The following is a 19981-nucleotide window of genomic DNA, read 5'->3' on the forward strand; positions in this document are numbered from 1 at the left end:
TGGAGTGTTTCGCTACCATTCGCCAGGCGAGGCAGTTTGCGAACAAAATTAACGCTCGATTTCCGCGATCGCTGTAAGCACGAACCTGCGCACACGGCGACCCTTTGGATAATCCCGATACGTATATAGGTGAACCACCTATCAAACTTGCGCTCGCGTAGTTTGTTTCTCCCGCGGCTGCGACTCGATGTTCGTAAGCGAATAAAGTTTGGGAATAGGCATTCTCGAAAAGTGGCGCGCGAGTTGGTTTAAGACTTGTGATAAGATTTCGCTCGCGGATTTTGGACGCGAGGCGAATCCGAAGGAAAGGCCTGGAGTGCACTGAAAAAAAAAATCTGGTTGCATTAATTAGAATTCTGATAGATTCAACCAGTACGTCTGTTGGAAAATGAATCACGAACCAGAATTCTTGTAGGAATTACCAGATGAATCTGATTAATTTCTTCCTGTTAAATTTGTCAAATTTTCTGGTTAATAATACTAAACTCACTAGTATCAAGTCTAAAATTTTTTCCATCTAATCTCAAAAGTCTGTTTAATATTCTGAATTTCAACAAGATTATTGGATAAATTCAATCCAGATTATTGAATAAATTATTTTAAATTCAGTTTGTTAAAATTAAACAGTGCACTGAGAAAAAAATCTGATTGCATTAATTAGAATTCTGGTAGGTTTAACCAGTATATCTGTTGGAAAATGGACGAACCAGAATTCTTGTAGGAATTACCAAATGAATCTGATTAATTTCTTCCTGTTAAATTTGTCAAATTGTCTGGTTAATAATACTAAACTCGCTAGTACCAAGTCGTCTAAAATGTTTTCCATTTAATCTCAAAAGTCTGTTTAATATTCTGAATTCCAACATGATTATTGCATAAATTCAATCCAGATTATTGAATAAATTATTTTAAATTCAGTTTGTTAGAAATTAAACTGATAAACAGTGATGCAGAAAGAGGATACAGCTCAAATACACGTAATCAGAGAGCTAGCGTCCTCTTTCACTACTGCTCGTAAGAGAAAAAAAGTATACTTTGGATTTTATGTTAATACTACTTCTTTATATACATTTCTGAAATTTGATAGATGCAACCAGAAAATACTAACCAAATCCTTATAATAAAATCTAACTTAAACGTTCTGGTTATGAAAAATCGAATCTTATCATGATAACTAGAAATTCTTGTTTGATTTAACCAAAATGTCTTCAATCATATACGTCTCGTTGGTACATTCAAACGATTTTTCTCAGTGTACGGCTTTGGAAAATGTAAAGCTACGTTAATGGAGAGAGATGAGCGCGGAAAATTGTTGCTCTATCCTGGAAAAGTCGCGGGGATTTTTGGCAAAGAGCGCGTGAGCGAGCTAATTTATAACAAAAAAAAAAAGAAAAAAAAATATATATGAAGAGGAAAGAAAAGAAAACCCCCGGAGAGAGAAAGATCTTCTGCAAGGATTCTGCAGAGATGCGGAGGCTACTGCATAATTCCGGCGTACGGCAGAAGCAGAACTGTGTTCATGAGAAAAACACGAGAGTAACCGTGGAAAGCAGCTATTCCCTCTCCTTTTCTCTCCTCCCTCTTTCAGAGCCGAGAGCTCCTTCTCCCTTTCTCTCGAGAACCCCCCCGACAGAATAACTTTAAAACGGCCGATATAATCGGATTAGTAGACGCGCAGCGAGCTGGCGCTGTTACTTTAGCTTAAAGTCGACGTTACATCGAACAAAAATTTGCCCCTCGTGCTGAAATAAAAAGCAGCGAGTGCCGTGCGTGCGCTACGTTCTCATGCAAGCTCTCAGAATTTCCTATTTTATGATAATGTAATTCGCGCGCGTCTCTCGTTCGCAGATCCCACTAACGATGCATCATTAATAAAACATTAAATTATCAATGCGCGACTCGAGAAATATATTCTCGATATTTTAAACGCAATTTTTCAGTTATTTATCCTTCTAAAAGCAATGTCGAACAGATCGTTTGCCTTATGCAACAAGCTGCTACGACATCCAACGAAGAATAAAACGCGAACCAAGTGTCCCTTGGCTTTGATAGAATGACAGATGCTATCGTTACTGTAATCAGGCGTCATTATCAGTCGAGCTTTCTAGATGATTCGCGCGCTGGAGAAGGAAAGAAAGGAAGAGGGGGAGAGAGAGAGAGGCAAAATTCATGGGTGGCGATACAATTCGTAAGTATGCAGGAAGTCCTTGTTATCTTCGTTACACCGCGATTACACGGCATTCTATGCCCATCCTCCCTCAGAGTTCTTAATGTTTCTCTCCGCTGCATCGCATCGCGAATGACAAGGGTTGATTTATATCACGGAAGGATTTATTGCGCGTGCATATATTTGTATACGTTTGTATAGTTCTGGTAAACCCATGTAACGTGATATTAATTCAATGCTTTGAAGAATTTGCGCGAATGATTTTTTTTTTCTATTGGAAAAATTCTATGCTTCGATATTGAAATATTTTGCTGAATAAATTTTTTGCTGAAATAAAATGCAGTTGAAATTACGCGAGAGATAAACTGAAATTAATCTGAAATTTAATTCGCCACGTTTCATCTTAATTTTCAATATTGCGTTATACGATAAGGTAAAAAGAGATTGTTTTTAACAGTTTCTCACTCTATCGTTCCACAGATTTTCTAAGATATTCCATATAAGAGATCGCAATGTTCTTTCGTATGACATTAGTATTTTTGTTTCATTTCGTTGGTTTTAAATATGGAATACGCAACGTTCTCGTTCTTCATGATATGATTGCGAAACGCCCGAGGAAAAGGAAAACTAGGTATTTTCTCACGTTCAGGAGAAGATCGATACGATCCGATTGTCTAAAATTTTTATTGTGTGTTTGCAAAAGAAATTGGAGAACGCCAAATTAAAATCGCAATAATGAATCTCTCTTGTGTCTTGCGGCAAAAAGATAAAAGTTGGCAGCTGATGTACAAAATGCTCCGGAATCAGACAAGGAGTCTCTCTTTCTAGTCACGGATTCTGCATCAAATTAAAAGCAGCATTCTTTCCTCACGAAAACTTTGTACGAGGATTGCAAGTTTTTAATTTTCACCATTAAATATCTTGACAGTTTAAGCCTTAAACTAAACTAAACTTTTCAAGATAAAGTTGAAATTAACTGGACTATCAAGCTCTTATCAATTGACTGACTCGACAAGACTCGTTAGTGTTCCAGATTGAATAATCGCGCAAGTAAATCAATGATATAGATCTTCATTCAAGTAGCCGACGTTTTTCTCAATTTGTTCTTTATCGTTTACTCTATTGAAAAAATATGTAATACTTTTATACATATAATTGAAACTAAACGTGACGCGATTTGAAGACATGAAATTATCAAGGAGAAGACGAGATTTAAATGAAATATCAGACAAACATTGACAATCAATTCTGCGCAATAATATTTTCCCCTATGACTTATATACCGGGTAATTTTTTTCAGTCTCTGTCTGATTTTCCCAGGCGTCCATTAACATTTCGATTATCTACTGCAGTTTTTATTTTATTTTATTGTCTTTTCAGCCACCGCGTATACATAAAGTCCTAGGGATGAGTTTATTTCTTTCAATTTTTTTTCCTCTCTCTCTCTCTCTCTCTCAATCGCGACGCATTGGAACGCTTTTCCTGGTTCGAATAAAGGATCGAGCGTAAATAAAGAATAGAAATAAAGCTATAATGCACGTGTAAATTTTTCGCTTTGCATCGATTCGCCATTCGGCGAGGTATGCGGCGATCGGGAACAATAGTTGTCGATTCCGATAATTCACTACGGGCTCATTGACTCGACATAGTCGACATTTTATCTCGGCTCTCTTCGTTAGTTCCTTTCATGCAAAATAATTTCAGAGCAATGTCGTTTATCCGATTCATCGTAAAGCTTGTTCCGCGAACTGCAGACCATACATTATTAATATTGGATATCGACGCGTAGTGCTAACTATCTCGACGTTCTAAAAAAAAACCTGGAATAATTTTTAGAGTTTATATCAGATTTAATATTTCTATAAAACTTTTCACAAAAACTAAAATATAATATCGATCCATATCCGTCGCGTTGTAATTTCTTGCTCCAAAGGTAATTTATCCGTCACGAGAGAGATAACAATTAAATCTAAGCGACATGAGTCTTTAAAAAATATGGAAGCCGACTGCTACAGGTCCGATACTAAAATTCGCGTTTTTTGCCGGACGGATTTAGTGCATTGGGAGCGAAAAAAAAAAAGAAGGAAAGAGAGAGAAGAAACGCGAAGGGTCGAGAGATGACGACGAGTGGGGCTCGGATAATGTGCGCGGAATGAATGTATATTTTTTCGCGAGATTACTGTCGTTTTTCAGCAGGTACCCGAACAATTCTTGCACGCGCGCGCGCACCGACAAATGGCATCCCTGATTGTCCATTGGGGCTAAAACTGCGCGTTTTGTCTCCGTTACATATGCGCGTGCACCCGCGTGCATCGAAAACGCAGTTTCCCCGGAAAAGCGGTCGTCGTGAAAATTATTTCCCCGCCGTGCTATTAATTGCTGCCGTATGTCTGGAAAATTCATGCGGCAAGAGAAAGAAGTGGCGAAAAAAATGAGCCTCGAGCGAATCTAAAAAAGAAAAAAAAAATAGCGTATACGTCGAGCGTAAAAAGTTAATGCACGGCGATTATAACAATGGATGAGATTGAAATATTTCCAGGTTAAATATGGGCGTAATATAAGAGCGGCATATCGAGATAATTATCATATTTCAGACAAAATTATATCAAATAGTATGACCGTGTTATTTTAACTTGCAACAATATCGGTTATAAATAATTTTTAATTATACATCGAGTATAATCGCGTATGGTATATATTACATAATTAAAATTTATTATACTGTAATTGTGTCAAGAATTTATAACAAGTATTGAAGGATAACGATAATGACGAGAGTAATGTAAAAGACAGTATCATATAATAAAATAACACACGCACAATTTTATTGCGAGGCAATAAAGCTCGCGAATGCGCGAGCGGTTTGGATCGTCTTGAAAAAAAAAAAAAATTCAACGACCAGTTACACGTACCGCATCGTCGTAAAGGAAGTCGACATGAATAAAAAAAAAGAGATGGAAAAAGAAAAAAAGAGATGCGTAAAAAGTTGAAACTATTATGACAATCGTAAAGAGAGACACAGAAAACTAAGGCGGATCACATGGTGACGAGTCGAACGCATAAAGTGCGGAGCAAAGTGCATCGTTACCGCTAGCAAAAAAGCACTTTAACCGCATTCTTTATGCGTCGTAACCGCGTTTCTCACTTTAAAATAATCGTCCGAGTGCCGACAACTTTTGGCGAACTTTTGATTCGTGTTCATCAAGTATTTCGTCGTCTTTCGCCATCGTCGTCTATTCGAAAATCAGAAATGGGAGAGGTCCCGATAGGAGAAAAAACGCGACAAAGATACGATAGATTTTTGAGACACCAGAAATACATGTTTTTTTTTTTTAAATATATACACACATGACAGTTTATATAAGCCTAGCTGACGTTATAACGCAAAATGGTTCAAGGTAAAATTTAAATTAGAATTATAACATAAGCGTGAAATTCTTTTTCTCTCTCTTGTATAATTGTAAGAGAATTATGTGTATTGTCTTTAAAGAAATCAAAGAAAGAAAAAATATTTGTATAAACAATCTAAATCTCAAAAGTTGTCTTGAATTTAATTTCAGGATTCAAATAAAATGAGTCAATATATACACACGGTAATGTAAAGGTGTGTAACTTGCATTGAAATTCAGCTTCTGCCGGCAAGTCAAAGATAACACACACCATGTATCCGCCGGCGATAATGGATTATCGACAAGATTACATTATAATACGTCGCATTCTCCTTCTCTCTTTCTCCTATGCACTTTCACTGTCTATATCGTACCTGCAACGTCGGCGCGTCGCCCGAAGGAGGTTCGTGAGAAAACTGCACTCGGGTCGAAAGGCCATCGAGGCCAGACAACCTACCTACGAATCCGGCCAACTAACACAAAGTAGGCCACCCATGAATTCAGACTATGATTGGCTCGCATGCCATGCACACGCGCGTTCTCGCCCTATCTTTATTTCTCTCGTATATGCGCGATGACGCACGAGGGGCGATGGAGAGACACACGATCGCGGTGTATGTTGCACAACGAGCGGATATTTCAGCATCAGCCGAGTATCAGCTCGTCGGCGAAAGAAGAAGCCGCACGGGACGCGAATGTTTGCGAGAGAGAGAGCGAACATTTCAAATAAATCCCGCCGCTGCTTCGTATGACGCGCGAATAGGTCGAAAAGACGGAACGTAAACAAACTGGATACACAAAGTGCTCCGAGATTGGCGCTAAATATTTCCCATCCCTTTCATTAGAACGCTGCGAGATGTTTATACAAATATTTTACGCATTCCGAAAAGTGCATACTTCTCTCTCTCTCTCTCTCCTCCATTTGAGTTGTAAATTCTCTCGCGAGTTATTTCAATCGGAAATTTTAGTAGAATATTTCGATGGAAATAGAGGCGAAAAACACCCGAATTATATAATTATAGTTTACTTTTATCTGAAATGCACGTTTGTCGCAAGTGCGACATTTTCATATGCGGTACTCAAATGTTTATAGCGAAACGCACATGGCGCTTATGTTATTCAGCTCCGAAAGAGTTAAAACTCCGTCACGTGTGTACTACGAATGCCAAGTGTGCAGGAACCAGTTACCGAGTGCGTGGGTTACATAATCGCAATCTCTGTTTAAACGGAGAACAAACTAGTCAACTGCTCCGTCATTCATGTCTCGCGAGTGCGATATATATTACACACGACGGCAGTGTCACACAACTAGATATTTGTGTTTTTTTCTTGTCGACTGAAATAATTAAAAATTGGCTACAAATTTTCAGACTTTTATGTATTATCGATAACGCGATAAGACTTTTAATAATCGATAAAGGTTGAGGAAATATATAACAAAAATTAAGATATTTAAATGAAATAAATGCACCAAACATATTTAAAATAAAAATGACATTTTCTTGTTTCTTTGACGAGAAACGAAACAATTCACGTATGAAATTATGATCGTATTAGGCATGTCAGATATGTATTCATATTCATACGCAATTCGTGACTCGGCTGAAGGTCTGTTAAGTATTCAAACTGCTGTATATTCAAGTAAAATCTTGGCGAATAAACTTGAGCAGGGAAAGCGGAAATCCGAGTTCGCGAGCCGTCTAGGAAAATCGCAAAACTCGGTTGTAGTTTCGACGCGGAGAATCGACTGTCAAGAGAGTTTGTTAAAATCTCAATGGAAATCGGGAGAAATAGGCGATATTCGACACGAAAACATCGCACCGGGATGAGAAAAGTTGGCGATATTTCCCAATGAATTTTCGCGATGCGAGTAGTAAACAGGAATACGTTAGAGAGGGGAAAAAAATTGGCCGCGGGAATGGTCAAAGTTTCTCAGAGGGCAAAACTACAAGACATAATTATAAATTTATATTTTATTCCCGCCTACGCAGAGTGAAATTTCGACCTGAAAACTTTGAATCCAAAGGTTGAAATTAAAAGTTTGCTTAAAAATTCTTCGATTAAAACTTGGAATTAAGGATGTTTTGTATGTACAATCCCAGCAAAAAATTGAATTATATTTAATATCTTTTTAATCAGTTAGTACTTGTATAATATTATTTATATATTATTTGACCAAATATTTCCTCTGTATCTAAACTACACTTTTGCAAATTTTCAACAAATTCTGAATATTATTTCCACGTGTTTTTGTCATTTGAATCGATGTGGGTATACGTTTCCCATAAGAACACATGTTAATTCGGTGCGAATTAAAATCCTTATAACTTGTGAATCGATTTAAAAATTGAAGATTCTAAACATATGTAAGGACATTCTGTACAATTTTCATTAAATTCTCAATATTTTAAAAATAGGTGCAAAACATCCTTAATCGAAATAATTAACTTTTGGCAGAGAATTTCGTCTTGTGACAGATACATGGCTAACTTTATCGAATTATATTTAATATCATTTTAACCAGTTAGTACTTGTATAATATTATTTGACCAAATATTTCCTCTCTATCTAAACTTTTGCAAATTTTCAACAAATTCTGAATATTATTTCCACGTGTTTTTGTCATTTGAATCGACGTGGGTATACGTTTCCCATAAGAACACATGTTAATTCGGTGCAAATTAAGATTCTAAATATATGTAGGGACATTCTGTACAATTTTCATGAAATTGTTAATATTTTGAAAATAGGTACAAAACATTCTTAAAACTGACGACGAGGCGATAAAGACGCAACGCGTGGGCGCGCGGTTTCTTCTCTGAATAATAACTCGCGCGTTTAACTACCGGAATCAGTATGTAGAGCGGAGCTTTGCGAGTTGACTCGGTGACTCGGATATGCAGGAAACGCGACGTTCCACATACATTGTATCATTTACACAGTCATTCGCGTCGCGCTCGTGCGCTCGCGCTCGCGCTCGCGCTCGCGCGGGCGGAACGTTAATCCAGTGGAACCGGAGACGTAAATGGCGTCGGCTCGCGGTCGTGTTTCCACGTTATTTCGGTCGTTACCGCCGGCGAGTGGTGTAACGTCACCGACGACTGTTTGCGCGACGCTACCCCAAATTCAGGGCTCGAGAAGCCGCGAAATTCGCCAAGGAATTGGGTTGGCTCGACTGAACTTTGTCGAGTGCGCCGCGCCAACTCCCGAATTAATAACGGTAACGAGTTGAATTAGGGTAAAGTTAATATTACATCGGGAGCAAGAGTCGAGATCGATGAAGGTGCGCTTCGCGAATCGATAGTTTCGACGCGCGCACACTTGATTCCTTCAAGGACGCCAGTCCTTGAAGAACTTGCCGAAGAACTCGAACTCTGAGAGTGAACTTTGAGAATGTTCCACTATATCCAACAAGCATTACGGCCAAAGTACGAAAAGCGAGAGGACGAATGCAGAGAGCGACGCGAGGGAGCGGGTTCATCGTCTCTTTCGAGCGAAATTTCGAGCAATTTCGAGAGATCTCTGTCTTTATTTTTTACAATACGGCTCGAGATATAAATTCCGTACTAAATATTTCACAAAAACACTATTTATAAAAAATGTGTATTATTGCAGAGATAATTGAAAAATTGCGGGTGCGATATTTTATTCGCATACTTGTCTCTCATTGTTGCAACGATTTGAAATATAAATATATTATGCGACAATGAGAATTTGTCACCGAATAATTTTTTCGTCGCAATCCTTTTTACAAAGAGCGATTCGATTTTTACAAACATCGTACAAATGCGATATCAAATTTTACTCATACTTTACTCGTATTTTTGCGCGAAGAAAACTCGAGGCCGCGGTATAATCGTCTTACACGCTTACGCGATTTCCACGGGCGTTCCTAGTTTTGAAGCGGACGAAAAACGGCGAAACAAAACGAAAAGAAAAGAAACGCTCGAAAAGGCGGCAAAAATTACTCGCGAACAAAGCCCGCGAGTATCTTTCCCCGAGCTCACCTGAAACCTTCTAGTCTGGCGCAGATGCGAGGTATATGCCGTTGTTCTTTTTAGCATTTTTTGTCTAACGCATCTCTGCGCATATCGCCCCGTGTCTGGTGCACAAGTTAATTCTCAAGCTACTCTGCAAGCCCTTTGACGCATTTTGATCCTTGACGCTGAAATATCCGCGGCGGAAAAGGGGACAGATGGAACGACAGTTCTATCGTTTGGACGACAAAGTTAATGTATCGCTGCACACGTACGTTCGCGTTTCCCCGGCAAAATATTTATGACATTCATTTTCGAGAAAGGAGTGCAATCGCACACGCGTATATGTGCGTGTGTGCGTGTGCGTGTGTCGGCGCGCGCGTATAATTGAAAATACGCTGTTACAAATTCCCTTTAAACCAAATACCGAGCTCTCGATCGCGTTTGCTATTTTTTTTATTTCCAGCGACGTTGTTGTCGAGCGTGATAAACGCTTCTATATCGCGTTTGCGAACAAACAGCTAAAATTAATTATTCGAAGGCATAGGGAATTATAAATAATCTGATTTATCCTCGTATCATTATACGCGTTTGATCGTGCTATTGATTTCGCGTCAATATTCCGTTCCTAGGTCGTTTTTGTGACTGTAGCGTGCATTATATTATTTGACTTGCTTTCAAAATTAATTTCACTTTATTCGATCGAAAATTATATAATCACCAGAGACGTAAATATATCGATATAAATATTTACATTCCTCGTTTTACATACGAGTATTTCTCATTTTATTACGTATATTACTTAAAACGGAATTATTTTTATCTATCGTCTCGTTTATTTCATATATAATTACACGCTTCATCTTGAAAAAGTCAAATAATAATGAGGGAGGGAAACTTGGCAGGAGCGCGGAGAACAAAGCCCTTCGTCATCGAAACTCGGGTCGGGAGCCCAAGATGAGTAGTTTACAAGCCGAGCATCTGGCTACCAATCACCGCGGCCATTTGGCAACACGTGCATCCGGACAAGATCGCGTTAACCAGTACATGTCCCGAGGTTCCCACAAAGGGCCACCGGATGGCTTAACGTACAGTCGGAAGACTGTCTGGTCGCCCCTCTCGAATAACGGCGGGTGCCGCACGAGAAATCACGGCGGGGGACAGGATAAAGCCAAAGAGCGCCGCAATTGCAGCGGAAGAGGGGGCAGGGGAGGGGGGATAGTAGTTAAGACCCGAGATTTATTTGGCAATTTGGCGCGAGTTCCCGAAAAGGCTTCCTCGCGGGGAACTTGGCGAATTCTTTCGGGCCACTTCTCAAGCGAAAGAACGGACCTGCCGGACTGTCGCGACATTTCGTCCGCCTTTCGTTCTACCTTTACGTCTCGAGGGAAGAATCGGCGAGCCACTACTGACAAAAGCTTAATCCGAGACATCTCTAAACGTTATCTCTCTCTCCAGAAGCGCGCGAGTACAAAGAATACAAGGACGACAAAACTATCCGGAAAAAGTTGTTACGGGGAGAATTCTTGGAGCTAAAGGGGTTAAAGATCGCGTACGACAGGCGCGTTTTATCTCCCTTGCTGTCGTATTGCTTCTCACAAAAGCGGAATACGACGTCCCGATGCACATCCGGCCGATGCGATCCTTTCTCTCTCTCTCTTTCTTTCTTGTGACAAAAGATTATTAAATGTCACGGGATTTTCCTACGGATAGGAAAACTCGAGCAAACGAGTAAAACACTCGCGGATCTTGTATATCACGACTGAAATGGGGTTGACCTAAATGACAGAGAGAGGAGAGAGAAAGAGAGAGAAACGATCGTAAAATCGCGTCGGTTTAGGAATAGAAGGAGCCTCTCTCGTGCAAATATGCATATTTTACGGTGACCTTTAATTTCGCGTGAATCTTTTATATCTGCCATGCTAATTTTAAAGGGCAAAGCGCAACTCTCGGAGCAACCTCATCACTATACCTAATTAATAATGAAAAACTTTGCAATAAGTATTACAATTTCTTGTCGGCAAAACATCATCTTTTACGTTCAAAAGAGTCAAACGAATCTGAGAATTATGATAATAAAAGATATCATTTTTCACAGAGCAAACAAGATTCTCCATGAAAAGACACGAATAGGAGCGAAAAAATTTGCGGACGGGGGCGAGCAATTTTTCAAAAATGAATCAAATTCCACGAACGAACGATATGTCGACCAAATATTCGTGCAAAATTCGCAAGAATCGCTTGGCCAGCAATTTGCAGTCGAAGAAACAGACTTGAAGAAACGGTAGATCATAGTATCCCGAGATACTTGGAGCGATGCCACGTATTATCGAAGATCGAGGGATCGGACCGACCGAAATGAGCAGAGCGAAGACTTGGTCGATCCGGGGTCTTCAGTCGATTCACCGGTCATAAATCGTCGGGCAAAAAAATTCGCTGAGACGAACGACGTCGGAAAACGCCGACCGTGAAAAGGGCGATCGCGCGCGAGAAATAATAATCTGACAATATGGAATCGTTATTAAAGTTGTAACGATTTCTTCCGGATTTATGGTCCAGAAGACATAAATATCAGATATTAGAAAAATCATATTTTTCCTGGAATATGTAGCAAGAGTTAAAAATCTAATAAATCAGATATACATTTAATTTATAAGCGACAAATTGTATTTTAATCGCCAATTAAAAAAAATATAAATATAATTGTTCATTTTAAATGAAGATTTTATTGATCGGGAGAATGTGCAAGATCCTGTACGTTTAATATTATCAAAGTGATTGCACATTTTTGAATGATAATATTAATGGTCGGGCAACGACTTTTCTTTCGCGATGCATAGGATACATTCGTCCTCGCGTGAAACGAACGGCAAGGGAACGCGATCGGATCGATAACCAATATCTAGAGAAACTAGATCCCTTCTCGTACAGAAAACTACTTTTCGCAGAGACACCTTCTCGTTGCCTTATCCGCGCACGTACGATATTATATGCGTGTGTTATGGGCCGCGCGATGGATATACTCGCGTCTCGCCATCATAATCCGATGCACGCCGTCTCGCGTAGGCGTTCCATTTTCGCAACTTTACATATACAATACGCACGTTTCGATGCTCGTGGTTTCGAGGCGTATCACGAGAGAGAGAGAGAGAGAGAGAGAGAGAGAGAGAGAGAGAGACGATTTTTAATATGTAAATTATCCGCGAAACTTGCGATCAAAATTGTACCGCGCGTCCATAAACAGTAATTTTATATTATTATAGTAATAATACGATAACGGTTTTTTATAGCGAGAGATACTTTATTAGAGAGTTGTGCGCTAGGGATGGTATCGAAATCAGTATCAATAAGAAAGGGGATATATATTCATGTTATTGAACACGAGCATAAATTATGCGAAAATATGCGCAAACTGACAATATGTGGTTACAATTTTGTGCAGCTTTGAAACTTTGAAACGAATCGGCATCGTTCACTTATACTTTGCAAAGAGATCAATCGCTATAAATTAAGAATGCTTTGTATGTACAATTCCAGCAAAAAGTAGCTGAAAATCAATATTGACGAATATATCCACTTTTGGTGTATTTTGAGTATGAGACATATTGCATAGAATATTATAATTTGATCTTAGCTGCGTTTTTACTGAAAAATTCCGAATTTTGTTAATCGAAATGATTAACTTTTGGCAGAGAATTTCGCCTTGTGTCAGATACATGGCTAAGTTGATTGAATTATATTTAATATCTTTTTAACCAGGTAGTACTTGTATAATATTATTTGACCAAATATTTTCTTCCTATCTAAACTTTTGCAAATTTTCAACAAATTCTGAATATTACTTCCACGTGTTTTTGTCATTTAAATCGACGTGGTTACGTTTCCCATAAGAACACATATTAATTCGATGCAAATTAAGATTCTAAACATATGTAAGGACATTCTGTACAATTTTCATTAAATTCTCAATATTTTAAAAACAGATACGAAGGATCCTTAAAGATGCGAAGAGAAAGAAACAAAAAAGCGTCTGTTTCGCGATAATCGCGGGAGATTGGAGGGACGAAAAGAGAGTACGCTTTAAGGTCGTATTTTATGACGAAGGCATTATAAGAGAGCAGGGATAACCGGTGGAGAAAGAGAGAGAGAGAGAGAAGAGATGAAAAAGAGAAAACGGGCTGTGCCGGAAAGGCTGAACGAGCAAAAAGGGATCGCGATGTAATTATACGGGTGCGATGATACGAAGGTCTGCTCGAAAAAGCAAAAGTAATCGGTCGAATCGATAGAGGCGGACATGGAAACTCTCTCTTTCTCTCTCTCTTACTTTTTCTTCCTCTCTTTTCGCATCCGCGCAACCTGTCGTTCCCTTCGCGGTTCCCTTTTGTTCACTCTCTTCCTCTTTTCTCGCACCGTAAACTCCCATATAACGTGCTATATTCCGAATGCAACTCCATGCGCTAACCGACGTACCCAGAAAATTCTGGTCATACGCGCTTTGAATAGCTTCATATTTCGCTCCGGTAACGAAATCCTTTAATACCGGTAACGAGCGACTGCCGATAAGCTTTCTCTGATTTTTTTGATGAAACGCGTGAGTTCGCACATAGACGCGAGACGATTGAATGATGTTACTTAATCCCGTTACTCTCAATTAGCAAACGAGTTTAGATTGTAATAAAAGTATCGAAGAGCGCGATACCTGGTGCTATCAAACTTTCCCTCCAAATAAATAGACGATATTAATAAATTGACTATGATTACTGGCAAAACAATCATAATTCCTCGATTATAATAATATAAAAATTGATGCATAAATATCGGTACTGAATGTATTTTGTGCTCGACAATTGACATTGTTTTATATTTACATTGTTTTTTATTTATATCCGCTAAAAAAGCCGCTTTGAATGCATGAAAATATTTCGCAAAATGCGAAAAAAAGTAATTCATTACGTCGAATGAAAAGTTTCTTTCCCGACAAAAACTAACCGTTTTAATTTTCAATTTATCGTTAGTACAATTACGCGCGCTAACCAAACATAATTTTTCTTTTTTAGATATTATATGTGTGGATATGTAAAATATAAGAGAATTTCGAGAGGAGAAAACTCATGGCGATAATTGAGCCATCAATTTCCCCGATTTCGCCCAAGGGGCAGTCCTCCTCTATTGTTCGCTCGTTCTCTCTCTTTCTCTCTCTCTCTCTCTCTCTCTCTCTCTCTCTAACTGTGATTAACGAAATCACGATGCCGTTCATTAGGAAGATCTGGCGAAACTATTTCTCTGAGGTTTCGTACCAAGCAGCGGCTGCGCCGTGCATTTCATCGTGATACAGTTTCAGGCGGACAATGCACACATAGCTCTATGCTCTCCGATTTTACGACGAGGCTCCAAAGGGACTGCTTAAGTCCCGTCATTAAGCTCGTAAACACGCTTCTAATGCTACGACACAAAGACGACACAAACGTACGACGGAAGCTCGAGCTGAAAGCAAGCTGACGATAGAGCCCAGGAAACCGTATTCCACACATGTGCAATTGACTATATCGCTGTCTTTTTATTTAGAGCCCGAGAAATAGAGAATTTTGCCACTAAAAAACTTGCTCGTAAGGGATGACACAGTTTCATCTTTTATATTCAAGACAAAGAAAATTATATATATTTTTTAATACATATTTTTGAAAAACTTTGTTGCATATATGTTATATATTTGATTTAAGGATGTTTCGTATCTATTTTCAAAATATTGAGAATTTAATGAAAATTGTACAGAATATCCTTACATATGTTTAGAATCTTCGGTACAATTTTTAAATCGATTCACAAGTTATAAGGATTTTAATTTGCATCGAATTAACATGTGTTCTTATGGAAAACGTATAACCACGTCGATTCGAATGACAAAAACACATGGAAATAATATTCAGAATTTGTTGAAAATTTGCAAAAGTGTAGTTTAGATCCAGAGAAAATATTTGGTCAAATAATATTATACAAGTACTACCTGGTTAAAAAGATATTAAATATAATTCAATGAAGTCCACGCAATTTTTCATACTCAAAATACCCCAAAAGTGGATATATTCGTCAATATTGATTTTCAGCTACTCTTTGCTAGGATTGTACATACCAAGCATCCTTAAATTTTTCATTAATTAAAAATATATATTTGGCTAATTTCAATTTTTTCCCCGAGTTATTATTTGACATAATTGTTTTAATCACCAACGCGAAATTTCCTTTAAACAAGCGCTTCTAGTTTCTGTAAGATTGTAGGAGAGACGGTCGCATGCATCGGCGAGAAATTGTGGTCGTTAGAGACGGTCGTCGAGTCCGTTAACAATGCAACAACAATCGTTAACTCGAAATACGTGTCGGAAAGTAGGTTAACTGGTGGTGAATACTACAGATCGCGTACACGGAACGCGGGGGCGACATCCCCGGCATTCGCGGATTTCGAGATAATCAAGCGCTACGCAAAATCTAAACGTTTCTAATTGCGACAACGATTGTTTCTCCTTGTTTCTTCGCGAGAGAGAGAGAACATCCTTTGATAAGAAAACCGTTTTACGCGCAGTTGATAAGGATCCATTCCGTCGCCATATCCCGCCGATAAAAATGGTAAACAACGTCATAGAATCCTCTCTATTTTTCATCTAACGCAATCGTGATTTTTCTGAGCGTGCAAATTTAACAATCATTTTATTATTGCGCTTTTGCCGGCACAAATTGTTACGATGAATCGCGCGAGATACGACCCCCGCGATTATATCTCGCATTAACGGATCCATTAAAGGGAGAAGAGAGCGGGGGAGAGAAGGAGACAGGGGAAAGGGAGAGAGATTCGATATTAAAATTATCTCCCGGTAAAATTACACGACGGCCAAATGACTCAGAGCCGCCAAATTATCCCGCGGCGCAATTACCACTATCTCTCTCTCTCTCTCCTTCTCGATTAGGTCTTCTCTGTTAGAATTCCGCCAAGTTCGAGCTAGGGCTCCGTTAGAGAGAAATGGGTTACAACAAAGTTACTCTCAATTAAATCTGGCACGATTTTCACTACGAGAACTAAATTGAATCCCATGTTTGAACATTAGTCGTCTTATACGCGCTCTTAATTAACGCTTCTAGTCGATGTAACTTTAAGTCCTAATGATGGGGTGCATTATTAAGTTTAAGCTATGATTACTCTGGTTATACGATTCCAAGAAACATCAAGAATGAAAAGATCTTGGAAAGGAATTTCTTTGAAACACAACAACCTATTGTATGAATATTAACGCGTGTACGCGTGTGTACTTGCTCGCATTAATTTCACGTGCATTTTATCTTGCTTTTTTTCGCTCTAAATGAAGCTTACTTACGACGTGACGTATCGCTTCCGTGATGGAAAAAAAAAAATAAAAACATATACACATTTTTTGCATTACTCAAAAGTCACCGTGCAGTATCGCGAAGATCCTCGTCGGTGTTCACCTCGAAATGCCTAGCTTTCGTTGCGTGACTCGCGGCTGTAAATCAGTATCCGCGCCCTTCCCACATAGCGTAACCGCCATCGTAATCCCCCTTCGTCCCCGGAACGTTATAAATGCCGTCGTACTTCATATGCACCGTGCGGTGCGCAATAAACGTGACGTCGACCGACGGCGGCATCAACGGCAAGCAGAATCTTTGATCCCGCGTTCACAACGATCAAAGAGAGAATTTTCCATACGAGGCCCAAAGGCCATTTTCATTGCGTCGCCCCGTGATCCGGTTCCTTGATAAAACTATAATGGAATCTCTCGCAATTATTTTTTCTCCAAATTAAGGGAAAATTATTAGGCTCGAGAATTGCAAAATGCGAAACAAATCAAGTAAGAGACAGACGCGTGGCGAAAAGATAACACTGCGAAAAAGGGGGTCAACATTTTTTTTTAAGGTGCAATAGTGATTTTTCATGTAATTTTGTGCGCTGAATCCGAATCTGGCCGCCGAATTTGCGTAGCACGTCAGGTTTTTAAGTTATTTGTAGTTGAATAGATCAAAAATCGCTATTTTGGCCAATTTCATGAATTTATTGCGAGTAACTCAAATTTTTTGAAATATTTCTGTCAATGGCATCGTATAGTACTCACTTTCATCTTTCGAATCCACTTTCGATTATCGCCGCACGATTTTTTTTCGCTGAGATATATAAGTATGACGTTGTAAGAAAATTTACGTGGATGTGAAAGGCGAAAGTGAGTATTATACGATGCCAATGGCAGAAATATTTCAAAAAATTTGGTTTCTCCACAATAAATTCATGAAATTGGCCAAAATAGCGATTATTGAGCCATTCAATTACAAATTACTCAAAAACGTGACGTGCTATGCAAATTCGGCGGCCAGGTTCAGCGCACAAAATTATATCGGAAATCACTTGCATCTTAAAAACAACCTCGCAGGCCTGTGTAATTTTTCTTCTATTAAAATGAAAAAAAGGCAAGAAATTCCAAATCTAAATATACACGACTTTACGAAAAGTTCTTTGATAAAAAAGTATTTGGCATAAAAAGTAAAATTATAAATTAATAATTAGGAACTTGGCCCAAATAAATAAATCAAAATTAAATCAAAATTGAGCCACAGCATTTGTAGCTTTGAAATTTAAAATAAACAACAATCAATAAGAAGCAAGTGTTGTTTCTTCCCCTGGGCCCCGCTCTTATAATTTTGATTTTATAAGATTATAAAATAAATTTACGAAATAATCCACCGCGATAGCACTCGCGCGTGTAATTACCAGCATCGATTTTTCTCATCCCTTCGTCACGCTGAATTATGTTGCGCGTTCGTGACACGCGATAAAGCGAGGTTTCACGAGCGGGTTTCGCACCAACGTTACGTCACGAAAGTTTCGGACCGTTTAATGCATTCTTGAATATGACGTCTTGCCCGGAAAGCGGATTCGTGCGCTGCCTCATCGTCGATTACATTTTTCTCCTTTCCACCCGCGGTCCGTGTTACGCTTCGCTGTAATTTCTCCGTGCATCGCTTTATTTATGACCCGGACTCCACGACCTCGGCGCATGCGGAACAAAAGAAAGAACGTGAGAGAATCGTCCCTGTTCTACGGCAATAAAGATGTTACTTTTCCTCCGCCTAATAAATACTTATTTACATCCCGTTACATTTTTCATTCTACCGCCTCCTCGAGCAGCGCATAGCTTTCTACCATACTTGACGATTGCATCGTGCGAGGAATTAAAATTGTAGCTTCTGCACCACCAATCATTAGTATTCAAATATGCGACGTGGAATCGGGGAGAAATTCAAACGTAATTCCTTAGTTTTTGTATCAAATTTATGTTATATTTGATACTTTGACCGAATAATTAAATAAAGGACGGGAATTTTATATTAAGGATGTTTTGTACCTATTTTCAAAATATTGAGAATTTAATGAAAATTGTACAGAAGGTCCTTACATATGTTTAGAATCTTCGGTACAATTTTTAAATCGATTCACTAAAACGTTCACAAGTTGTAAGGATTTTAATTTGCATCGAATTAACATGTGAAAAGACGGTCTCGTAAATCGAGTTTTTTCCGTGCCAATTACTAAATTATTTCAAACCACTGTCCGGGCTTCAAAAATGACAGCTTTTTCCGCTAATTTGTGACTCGCAAACTACTACCGGAACATTCTACGTGCTTTTAGATGCGTAATCTCATCGTCGTCTTTCAGATGCTCGCGCTTTCTACAACGTTTGCAGAGAGGAAAAAAAGAGAAATACTCAAACTTTGACCTTAACTAAGGTAACTTCATCCGGCGATTAAACCGTTGTCAGAGGGTAAAGCTCGCGTTAAGTATTAAAGCTCCTTTAAAATTATGATTCCTTCCTACGCTATCCTCTCTTTGCAAATAGCTCAACGAAACTCTCGTAATATAACCTCGCTTAAATTTCCATCCTCTATAGAAATTTCATTTTGACGAGCGCGAAACAAGGGCGAAGTGCGCAAGTACTGTATTATCCGCGACCACGAGATGCATTTCAATAAGGATTATATATATCTATATTATATATAACGCCTAGCCTCGCTATTGGAAATGTCTTTTTCTTATTTATATATACTTATATGTATAAACAAATTTATCAATGGTTTATATTACGATAATGACGGTGATGATTCTGACGTGTTTGAATCTAATCTTGAAAAATTTTATACATTTTTTTAAATATTCTGTGTATATTATACGGAATATTTAATTTATAATAAGACTGCACGCGTCTTTCCTATATATATATATACTTGTTTATTGATTAAAATATAAAAATTGAAATATATTATTAATAATTAAAATATAAAAATGAAAGAAAAGATGTGGAATTATTAACGAATAAAAAGCATAGAGGCGCCGTACGATGATAATGCGGCTTTTACACGATTCATCTTGTATTATCGAATGATGTGTCAATATA

The 19981-nt window shown here is 38.5% G+C and overlaps 1 protein-coding gene across 2 annotated transcripts in view; it reads right to left on the reverse strand.

The window, feature by feature from the left end:
- LOC105253206 (alpha-mannosidase 2) overlaps positions 1-19981 on the reverse strand; it is a 132808-nt gene that overhangs the window by 82238 nt on the left and 30589 nt on the right. The window contains exon 1 of one of the 2 annotated variants that reach the window (XM_025411046.1): positions 5931-5949. The exons of the other annotated variant lie outside the window; for it this stretch is intronic. The gene's annotated coding sequence lies outside the window, so the exon portion shown is untranslated. Of the gene's footprint in view, positions 1-5930; positions 5950-19981 lie in introns of those variants that run through there. 2 annotated transcript variants of the gene reach the window in all.

This window comes from Camponotus floridanus, unplaced genomic scaffold, assembly GCF_003227725.1.
Source record: "Camponotus floridanus strain SB8 unplaced genomic scaffold, Cflo_v7.5 scaffold37, whole genome shotgun sequence".
Classification (NCBI taxonomy): domain Eukaryota; kingdom Metazoa; phylum Arthropoda; class Insecta; order Hymenoptera; family Formicidae; genus Camponotus; species Camponotus floridanus.